We start from the raw sequence: 12,028 nt of genomic DNA on the forward strand, positions 1-12,028 counted from the left end.
CGTTAGGAAAGCAGTGGCGGGCATTGTCCTTGTAGTAAGGGTGCAGCTGAGCCCGTGCTTACAGTTTCCTTATTTTAACTGCTGCTGCTGCTGTAATTTTAAGGGCGGTAGATGTAATATACGTTCTTTACGTGAAAGAGGGATGAATCAGAAAGAAGAAGAACGGAACTGTGGACCATGGGACAGCAGCCGGGACAGAACAAGGAAGGTAAAAAAGCTTCCGCTTTTCCCCGACAACATACAAATGGTATGACCAGTCTCCTTAACCCTCGCCTTGATCAGCAACGCAAACAAGGGAGGTAGGGGCACGTAGGCCCCTAGGGTCTCGAGGGCCCTTCGGGCCCCTCGTAACCTACGATTAAGGATCCGATTGGAGGGCCCGAAGGGCCCGAAAAGCCAGCAAGAGGTCGCATTCAGGTGCCCTGGCCCACAGGGCCGGACACTCAGCTGCCAGCCAGAGGGCTCCGCGTGCTGATGAAGGGCTCACTGAGACAATAGGGGCCTATTTTTCGGTCAGACGCCACCAGTGACGCACAGTCGGCCTCGTGGCGGCATGGGGCTAAACGCTTTTTTCCCAAGCAGGGGCAAAGCCGGAGCCAACGATTTACATTGCTCGGGGCCCCAAAGCGCCAGCATGCCAAAGAGGCATTCTTAAAAAACCTTAGGGAGGGTTTCGATTCCCCCCCCCCCCCCCCCCTCCACCTGATCAGTGGGGGCTAAGATAATTTGCAAACAGAAAAAGGAGGCGAGATGTAAAATGTGGAGGTCGCTAATTTTTGTACTCAAGTACATTCTGCCTATTGTAACCAATTTGGGGAATTAACCTGTACTTCCTTCCTGTCAGCCAGTGAGCTGATGGCGGCCCCAAAAGAAAAGTGATTAAGGATTTCTATAATTTATGCCAATGAAAAAGTGAGCGTGACATACTCATTTCCTCGCCTCATATACATAATAATCCCACAGTGTGTTGGTATATGTTTTAGATATCCACAGGGTGCAACAAATCTGATAAAAACATTACTCACATGAATCAATACACCATGTAACCACAGTTCACATGGCCTGTGTTTCATGGGACGCCAACTCAATCTACTCAGTAAAAATTGCTCTCCAGTAATCAACGAGCCTACAAGCTATGGCACAAGTGCCAGCAAAATGTCAAGCCTGAAGACATCCTGAATCTTGTGCCAGATGTGGCGGGTTCCATTCCTAATTTAGAGTTTTGCTTTACCTCACATGCTCCAATTATTACAAAATCTACATCACTTGAAACACATGTACAAAATTTCCAAATGCTTTAACACAAACATGCTCCTGAATCTAGGATCCTTATTTTACTTTTCAGGGCATTTCTCACGGGCATTTTCAAATATGCACTCTTGAAGATACATAGACATGGCATAAATTTGAAACTACTTATTAGAAACGGCTTTAGGCTTCTGGTATCAGCTTTTCCTAATTAGCAAGGCACACCAAAGATGTCAATGGGGTGTATCAGCGTGAATCTTGCCCCAAGAGCAGCACTCGTGTTTCATTCGTGGCACTACCTGCCAGGCAAGTGCATTCTAAGAATAAAAATGTCATGAAACTTTATGCACATTGTCGTCCCGCACTGGGTTTATCCCCGAAAGCTACACCGACCAATCCCACAATGAAATTTTTCACAGCTGTTGTCCGAATGAAACATTATCAAAGCTGGCTAACTTCCCGTGCCTCTTTCTGAAGTGAAATAATTTTTTTGACAATATTGCTGTCCCCATGCTGATACTGAAATTCTGATATCAGGTGTGAATTGCAGTTAACTGAACGTCTTCACACAGTAAAAGAACTTATGTTCAGAGTTCAGATATTCAGTCTCATACCCCATTCATAGCCGTGCACACTACACATACTGCTGGACAGGAACCTGTGCAAACTTGGGTATGCCTCACCTATATGCCTCGGCTAAGGCATGTAGGAAGCTAGCTTCTACTCACAGCTCACACCGCACACCCACCGAATGTTGCATTCAAATTTGCCTGCATTTACGAGCTCTGCACAATGCCTCTGGCGAAAAACACGCCGGGACGCGAGCGCAGGTGATTGACGGTGCTCGATACCGTAATGGCGCATTTTAATGCGAATCGCACCACTCAGACAAGAAAGCGGTTATGCACGATTATAGAAAATTACGTTGTCAGTTTCCAAATCAGCGTTTTTGCATCTCATTCAATTACTTATTGACCCTAACAAAAAACTAAGGTGGTGCGCGAACTCGGCTTGGCAATTGCATGCCGTCATCAAGTTCATATGAAGAGTTTAATTCTTTTAGTGAGCGATTAAATATTTTATGCAGGAAAGAAGGGGCAGTAAGGACGAGGAGCAGATTAGAAACGGTACTAAAAGGACCCTTCAAAAAATTGGGAGGCAACGAAATGTACCCACAAATCGGCCACAAATTGTCTCCACACAAGGCAGTGCTGAAAGAGGTCTGGGCCACTAAAACACGATATACTCTTTCAGTGTTTTAATGCGCAAAATTTCATCACAATCGACATTGAAAGCATACGTTGAATAAAACTTTGAGCAATGAGAGCATCTCAGTCTTTTTTCATGAACGGTAGGCATTGATATGAGTTCTACGCTCGTAAGCGAGTGGACGCTTTTTTACCGTCTGCAGACAAAGTATATACATTGGCAGTACGCGACGTGACATACTTTTCATCAGCAGCAGGATATCCGGAGGCACCAAGATGGGTTTGTAAAGTGTTCGATAACTAATCGCATGACGGTTTTAACCAATAACAAATGAGGATGTAAGCGATCATGTGCTCCTCATCGCGACAACAAATGGGAAGGAATCCTATGATAACGAGCGAGTCAGTAAGTTTTACAGATGTTCAAATTGTGTCTTACGTTTTACCTCCTTGGCCTAAAATTTAGAAGACGTAGTGCTGTAACCACTTAAAAGCTCAAAGCGACCATTAAACATTTAATCACTGCGAGCGATTTCAACCTTATGTTTCTGGTCTTAATTTCTGCATTGGCGACTTCAGGAAAAAACACTCGTGCATTAAAATTGCATGCCTGACTGGAAGCTATACGAACCATTGTTACCCAATAAACGAGACTGTATGATATGCATATTTATTTTTCTCCGTCCACTCCTTTCACTTCATCAACTCTGTAAGGAAAATTGGGCGGTATCTGGAGGGATCGAGACAATTATAAGTACATCTGTGGCTAGCTTTCAGCAATATTTGTCATCCGTTCTGTTCTCAACTGGTTTTGGGGGATAACACACCTGTCAACAGGTGTATCATTGCGCACAATGTACTTATCTGAGGAGAGGAAGGCCAGGTGAGCATGAAACTTCCATTTTTGTTAAATATAGGCTCTTGTCGGGAAGGCGTTTGGGTTGTAAATTACAGTTAAACAAGCTTTTTTACCCATGGCAATCCGAAGCGGTGAATTTGCATCCGTCTTGGCTCTAGTCGAGATGCAACGTCACGAGCACACGGATCGTTGTGACAAATATCAAATTGGAAATGATAGGAAAAGCGAAAAAGCCCGCAACGCATCCTCTAACTCCTGCACTAATTTGACTCCCTGACGTCGATATTTTCATGCGATTATTCGATTTTATCGCAATGCTGTTCACCGAACGACAATATTTTTTCAATTACGCTCTGAAGCGGACATGTGGAAAATGTAAAACAGCTATGGATTCATGGGCATGGAAAGCAAAAAAACGGCCCCATCTCTAGATGGTGCCATTCGCTGGGACCGCCAGCAAAACATGGCTCACATTCATTTGTTCCTATCAGGACACTAAAAAATAACGTAGCGGGCCATTCCACTCACATTCGCGTCAGGCGGAGCTGGATCGCCTGATGTGTCGGCACAGAGGTCTCAACGCAACGGTCCGGATCGCTGACCGAACAAAGCCACCGGGCGCAGCCAACGGTGGCATCGGCGGCCAGAATCACGTATTTCCCACGCGGAGGGGGGTAAGCATGGCACAGAAAGGCCGGCTCCACCGACCCCGTCTGCAGGGAGCACTCAGACAGCGGGCGCCGCCACGTGATGCGCGTCGGGAGTACGAGAGTTCTTGGGACGGTACTTCTGGAGGGTTTACGCACGGCGAAAAAGCGGAACGTAGAGGCGCCGGCTGCTCCTCTTCAACATGACACAATAACGGCAGGGTAATGTGAGTGAGCTGGTGCCGGACGCGGAGTCTTGTCTGAAGCAAGAAAAGAAATCAATATCACCCTCCGTTTCAAAACCGTAACCGGAATACAGGCAAATAGGCACGACAGAAATGACGAAGGAAATCGCACTATTTCTATCGAATTCTTGCACTGAATTTCAAGAGATGAATTCCGAAGACACCAATACACAACATGTTTATGTAATGCTGAATATGTGTAGAACGTATGGCTGAATGTCTCCTACACAGCAATCCTGTCAAAAGACAAACCAAAACAATATTGCACACAAGCCGTTAACCGCCATTTTTGCCGAGCAACTCCAAAAAGTCACGTTTTGATAAAACAATATGGTTGAAAAATGACATCACGAAGCAAACGCCACGATGTAAGCAAATTACAGGACACATGTGTAACATAAGCCGTTTCATTGGCATTATAATCAAGTTATGTGTCAGTGGCAGATCTGAGACCCAGGCTGCTTGTTATCCTGGCACCTTTCATTTCAGGGTCATCTTACTAATATCAAAAGAATGATGTAATGTAAAATTTGTGATGAGGTCTATTTGTATTCATAACGTTTGTTCCAGATAGCAACTGTCATGAGGTAGAACAGGTCAGGAGATGCGAACAGCACCATCTAAAGTTGCCAAAATCTGGGGAAGCGGTGCACTGGTTAATGTTGTAACACAGCTATGTTTGCACAATACCAACTACTGTGTGGACGTATCTACCTCTCAATCCAGCTTTTTTAGGAAGTTGCATGATGCTGATGTAAAGTACTTAAGATATTCACACATGCGTATTGGCGTCGCCCTTATGGAGGCTAACAATGACAAAATCTGGGAACACGCCCTGAAACCTTGGGTATCTAAGTATCAGACCATAGGCAGCACGCACATCAGCAGAGTGTGACAAGCTGATATTTGTTACTGGTGCTCTCCAGGTCCTGCAAGGCTTCTGGCTTCTGGGCTTCTGCAAGCCATTCTAAGAAGAAACTGTCGTGCTACATGCTTACATTACGAGCAGGGACACCAAGGATTCTCCAATAAAGTTTTGATGATTTATGTCCGATCAATGTACATAGAGAAAAAATAAAATTTTCAGAGAGACTGAAGACCAGCCCCAACCAGTAATCTTCTCACCTCCCACCCCCGCCCCCGCCCCTCCCATACCTTTGACCTTCAAAGCCGAAAATTAGTGAAAATTGGGCCTGAATATATTGGAAATTTGTGGATCACTTGTGATGTAGATGATCCTGGCACAGCGAGGCCTTATAAAATTGGTTTGATGTGTCAAACATGGTTACTTGCACATCTAGAGGCAAAACTTTAAGCGTCGAACTGAAGCACGTTGTGTGATTTCTTCGATACCTGCTGGTAGGCCGAGACTGACTTCACAAAACCTAGCGGGGTTTCGGGACAGGGTAATTCATCCATGTATCATGCAGTACTAATAGTTGCAGCTAGTCATTTTCCAACAGCATAAGCGGTTCCCTGTGTAAAGGACAACCTGTGCCAGTCTTCGCCTGTGCCCCAAATGTGCTAGACATAGTCCTGTGATTGTACAAGTGCTAGAAACATAAGACAATCTTCATCATGCGTGTGCTGGGTCATACTTGACATCAGCAATTATACCGACATGCCTGACACTGACTGGCATATGACAGGAGTACAGCTTCCTTTTCAGTCAGGGGCTCCAGTCCCCCAAAATATTTGGCCTGAGCCTAACTTTGAGAAAAAGGTGAGCCAAATCTGGAAAGAAACAAACCTGTTCGTTGGTGTCTTTTGAGGGGTGGGTTGCATCATTTTCATACTGCTCAGTTCGCTGTAGCTGAGTGGAGTGAGTGGAGGCGAGTATGAATCGAAGGCCCCAACTAATTTGGCGTCCTTGACCACTTACCACTGGTGCAGCACTCAAAATAATATGTTAACACGATTATCATTGTCATAAGATGTAGAAAACATTATAATTGATTGCATACCAATGGTTGTATTTTAAACATAAAACATGGTAGGTGACAACCTGAAGACAACCAGTGCATGGCCTGATGCTGAAACTGATGGTATCTTTTGCCCTATTATTGTAACGGTCGGGGCTTAGCTGAGCAGTCCCGGCGGGCAGAGAGTTGTGTAATCAGCTGAGCAGTTCCGGCAGGCAGGGGAGTTGTGTGATCAGCTGAGCAGTTCCGGCGGGCACGGGGAGTGCGCGCACCGCTGGGGGTTAGTTATCATCATCTTGATGATAACTAACCCCCAGCGACGGATGACGGATAGTTATCACGACCTTGATGATATCATATCAGCGGAAAGATGATATCATCATATCAGCAGAAAGATGATATCATCATATCAGCAGAAAGATGATGATAACTATAACATTCAATTTTTTGCTTCGATATGCCAGGGATCTGTAATGAGAATGTCAGACAGGTGGCTAAACGGGAAGCATGGAAAAAGGGTCATCCACAGTCCTGACAGTGAGAAGAAATGTCAACACTGTGTTGCTGTGCATAGATATTGGACAAGCATCTGTGCCGCAAGCCACCAATAGTGAGAACTGTACATGCTGCATAGAAAAGGGATGCTGTGACCAGGTCTTTTACTTGTGCCCCATTGTTGTCGATGTTTAGAATAAGGACAATGTGTGGCTGCTCTTGGTATTGAGGAAATCATGCTAGAGTGTGTATTCATGCATAAATCAAGGTGATCTGCGCACTGGGTATTGCATCGTCACGAAAGTTTGCTGTCCGCTATTCCCGGCAAATTAAAACTTCTACCACTTTGAAAAGGATAAAATCTGCATTTCAAACAAGATATGAGCAAGTGGTGGCTATTTACGCAGCAAGTTCAAAATCAATTTCCCTAACCTGCCCATGGCTGTTGAATGCCTTTCAAAGGTCAGATTAGGTTGTGACAAACAACAGGTTTTGATCTCTTCAGGCACTAAGATGACCCGATGCAAGATTAAAAGTGATTATATTGCATTCCTGTGGGACAAGCAATCCGAAAGCATGTTTGACATGACTAGCTTACCGCGTGTAATGTTGACCTCGTTTTGGCATTGAATTTTGGCATCATACCTACATCTGACTGCGTACTGACCAGAACGAAATTGTATCTGACGTTTCAGCTGCTCAGCATCAGCAAAATGGGTGTGAAAATATTTTGAATCATGGTCGCATAAATACACCAAATTATCATGCCAACCTATGGAATGGCCTTGGCCTGACCCCATTGTGGCATCTACAAGTTCGTAACACAGCATGCTCAATCAGCCAAACAGCGTATACTTTTTGAAGAAATGAAACACCTCAGTTGACCCGGCCCCTGCAAACATGTAACAGGGGTCTGCAGGCCTTTGTCCTGACCTCAACCCTTCATGTCAATGTGATTTCTAATCACTGCTTTTTTAAGATGGGCCTAATAACTTTTCCGTTTGCATGTATATCTATATCCAACTTGGGCAATGAATTACCGAAAATGCTTTGTGTGAGTTTTGTCTCCTGGCTTTCCAGCCCGAGGCCCTCGGTTGGGACGTCAGCCAATTAATGTTTGATAAGCCTTGCAGCTGATAATAAGGCCAGTTCGGAAAAGAAATAGTGCTTTATGACCCAGCAAGGGATATTTAGCGGCTTCTAGCCTTAGAACCGTTTCAAAAAGCCAAGGGAACTACGGTTGGCATGCATCCGCTGTTGACCAACACGTGCCGATTACACTTGTGACGTCATCAGTCGAATCAGCGGAATTTGGCTGCTTCGACTGATTCAGCAGCTTTGGCTGCTGAAGAGGCGCTAGAACTATAATTTCATTCTCATTTTTATACCTTGAATGTTATTTTTTACCGGAATGGTTTCTTGAACCATTCTTGAACCAACTTGAATTAAATTTTATACCGGAATGGTTTCCGAACAACGCGGCGTAGCCGCGCCAAGTTTTGCATAGCTGTAGACAATTGAATGGCGGATAGTTGGCAAAAACCTCAAACTATCACTTTGATGCGATCACGTACAAGTCAATACACCCTGTGAATTTGATGCCTCTAGCTCTCTTAGTTCCTGAGATCTCAGGGGGGTCAGATTGACCCCCCGAGCGAAGGGTATCCAACTGACCACCCGGGCTCGTGTTAACATTGAATGTAATCGCTACCGTCTTCTCAGTGGTTGCACACTCAAATATTTCCCTTCCATTGAGCTGACCGCTCTTTATATGTATCACCGGTTTGAAGTAACCCGCGTCTGGATCACAGTAAGAAACGTTCCGTGACAGTAAGGGTGATAATCATCTCTTACGTCGGTAAAAGTCGCCCTTGTTGGATGCAAAATATGGTATGGGAATACGGGCTGGTATTGGAATATTTGACCAGCCACAGCTGTTTTAACCCCGAATATGGGTAGGAGACAAACCGGCAAACGTCTTGAGACTTGTTTTATGGGAGAGAACAGCTTAGAAGTATTCGAAAACAGTTATTTAAAAAAAACACGCATGGCGATGCCCCTCGACACGCAAATGCTCTGGGGCAATCCCATGGTGACGTCACCATGGGAATGCCAGGTCTAGTCCCGACTAGGTTTCAACCCCCTGCCTATAAGCGTCAATTCAATTGCCTGTGGCGGATCGGTTGTCGATTGGTGTAATCGTTCAGGTCGCTAGGTTCTGCCACGGACATACGGCGGCTCTTTGCGAAAAAGGTAGCTATTTGATGCTCTTTCATCCCCAGTTCGATGTGCACTGTGCAGATGCTTCCTTTGGGTTCACGGAGTCACGAGACAGGGCAAGAAAGTGGGAAAGGCCTGCCGCATTCTGCAGGTCTGAATGGCGTGGCTCACTATAACTAGTGGATCTCGTGGGATGCCAGGAACAGGGGATGAAAGCAAACTGAAATGTTATATGCAGTTCCCCAAAGATCGAAATAATCGGAGATCCATAGGCATGGAAAGGTTTCAAGGGAAGAGTGAGGAGTGTGTTAGCCTTGGCGGGAAGGGGAGGGATGGAGAGGCGAAGTTGTTTATTGCGAACTGTAAGTAAAGACAAGCGTTCCACTCATTACTTAGCCCGAATTTCATTTGGTATGACAGATGAAATGTACCATTTCCTTGAAAACGACATTCAGTCATCTAAGGAAAGCTTGTGCTAATATATTTGATTTCACTCATTACCCTATCAGGGCTCATTGGTCCTGTTCCCTTGTTGAGCCTCTTTGGTCTTTACGACTAGAAAGCGATAAACCCTGGCCCCAGGGGAATGTTTATCGCTCAACACGGCCACGGCAGGGCAAGGGGCTGGGAATAGATCAATGGTCCCAAAACAACCCCCCCATTCCCATTACCCCCCCCCCCCCCCCCCGGTAGTGGGCATGATAGGACCAGGTGCGAGGGATCCTGGAAGACAAGTCTGGCCAGTCTTAGTGGGTACTGACATTCCAGAAAAGGCTGTCTTCCATGGCAGAAGTTACACAAAACTCAGGATTCTTTCAACGCGGCACCGAAGGCGAAAAGGCGAAAGCACGTGTACTTTTACCCAGGTCAATGTTAAGGTCACCACAGGTCAGGAATAGACCAAGATGCATAAGTGGGATTAAATGAACATATATCACATTCTGACCCGGCGAAACTGAGGTTAAACGGTAAATATTAAATCTTGAGGCTATGGCCCACATGGACATGGAAGACATCTTTTCATTCTTTTTGCTCGTGACCCAACTTTTATGGCTGAATTATATGTATGACTATGTGAGGTGACAAAGCACTGAGGTAAGGAGGTAACAAAGCACCGAGTGGCATTTTAGGTGACGCAAGGGTCAAGCTTAAGGTCAAGTGAGGTCGAATTTTCAAACGCTCAGAATCGAAGACTTCAGTGCTTTAACAGGGGCATTGTAACAGAATGTTTTTCAGGTAAGAGGTCCAGGTCCAGTGATGGCCGTGAGAGGTCAAGAGATGCATTTTACTTGTCTTGCACTTCGACGACCTCCGGTCCCCAATGCTACTTTTCTGCCCACAGCATGCATGAGGAAAGTTCTTATCTTGACCTAGCATCTGATTTAGTACCCAAGTTTGCTTTTTAACGTTGTTTTTACGTACCGTAACGGTCCATTTACGACCAAAAGATATTTCGCGCACAACTGAGGTCAAAACAGATCATTAACCTAGGGAGACCTCCGGTGACCTTTATTTGATCTTCAATGTCATTAAAGGCTGTTTTGACCGTGAATTCGAACTCAGCGTCCATTTTTACCTTTCAGTCTAACGAACTGCCGATTATGGACGAACACGCTGTGTTTTACAACATGTACCCATATCGTTGGGTCATGGCCTTACCTAAGGCCACAGTGCTCTGACGACATGGTGGTGGTAAATGCTGGGGCCATGCTGTTGATATATCAGCATCAGTAGGCCGCATTGATTTAACAGTGACCCGTTGAAGCCTGGGCGGCTGTATTTTTAGTTTGCATCTCACTGATGTTAGGTGCGTTACAGAACAAGTGAATAGCTCAACAAATTGCGCTTCGTGTCGTTTTACTGTAACCTGCCATAAAATGCACCTTTTGAACTAATACAGTACACAAAAATTTCATTAATCTGAGACTAAAGATAGCGTACGAAGCGCGTAATCATGTTTAGTGATTCGTGTGGTGATAACCCTGGTGCAACTGACCTGCAGCGATACATTTATGCCCTGAAAACCTGATGCTTATGTTATACGAGCGTTTTCGTGCTATATTATCAGAATGCTTGTCTAAACATGACGTGACACACGGTTGGACCTCAAACTCCCTACAAAGGAGGAAACGATTTGCTCAGTATTTGATTACTGCCAGTGCCACGATATCTCCGAAAATAACATCCCGGTCTTCATCAACAGAAAGCAAAAGTTGGTAACTTGATGTATGCAGTCAAAAAATGTCTGTCTTACTACCCTTGTGCCCTTTGGTGAAAATTCATTCCTTTTCGTTGGTCAGTTCTAATCCTTGCAACTTCCTTGCTCCTAGATTCCACCCGGTATACTCAACCTGCCTCTTCTGGAACGCTTCTCGCCCCTTCGACAATCCACCCTACTGCTTCGGAGACGCACCCTACCACTCCAGCGAAACCGAGCCAGAGCAGTGCGACAAATGACGAGTGGTACAAGGGAGCAATTTGATCGTTCAGTGGACGATGAACGCTTTCGACTGCCTTCTCCAAGAAAACCGGCAGATAAGCGGCTGTAAGCGGACTGTGCTGGTGTGCACTATCTGCGCAGAGCACGAGGTGGAGGCAGCCAAGGCTTCGGTAAACGGACGGGTCTACATAGCCAGCGGCGTCAGAGCGGACAGCAAGAAGAAATTAATGAGCGCGGTAGATCATATGCACGGAAAATCTCATGCTGCTGCTGCGGATGCGAAAAACCTGGAGCAGCAGTAGAAAAGTGGAAGCTCGAAACGCCCATGGATGTCCATCCTCGAGAGAACTGCCGCTGGTGTCACCAAGACGTTTTTGGATCTCGCCGTTGCTGTTAACAACGATAGCCGGCACGAGACTCTGGCCGCTTGGTCGTGGCCAGCCCGCTCCCTCGCAGCGCTGCACGTGCACCGAGTCTGGACAGCCATAAGCGAGGGTGGTTGGGAAGAGGACCTGCAGCCAATAGAGCCACCTCCTGCAGCTCTTCACTACAGAGATCCGGACATATACCGGGAAATGCTCAGCGTCGTCGCTAAGTTAGAGCGGGCCAAGATCGGCGCCAAGATTGCCGCTGGAGTTGTGCACAGCCTACAGGTCGACGGAAGTATGTACCGTCAGCAGCAAGACAACAAATTCATCACTGCCAGAGTGGTTGATGCTGACGCTGAGCTGCAGGCCTGCATTC

Source organism: Pollicipes pollicipes, unplaced genomic scaffold, assembly GCF_011947565.3.
Source record: "Pollicipes pollicipes isolate AB1234 unplaced genomic scaffold, Ppol_2.1 Scaffold_4219;HRSCAF=4965_pilon_pilon_pilon, whole genome shotgun sequence".
NCBI lineage: Eukaryota > Metazoa > Arthropoda > Thecostraca > Pollicipedomorpha > Pollicipedidae > Pollicipes > Pollicipes pollicipes.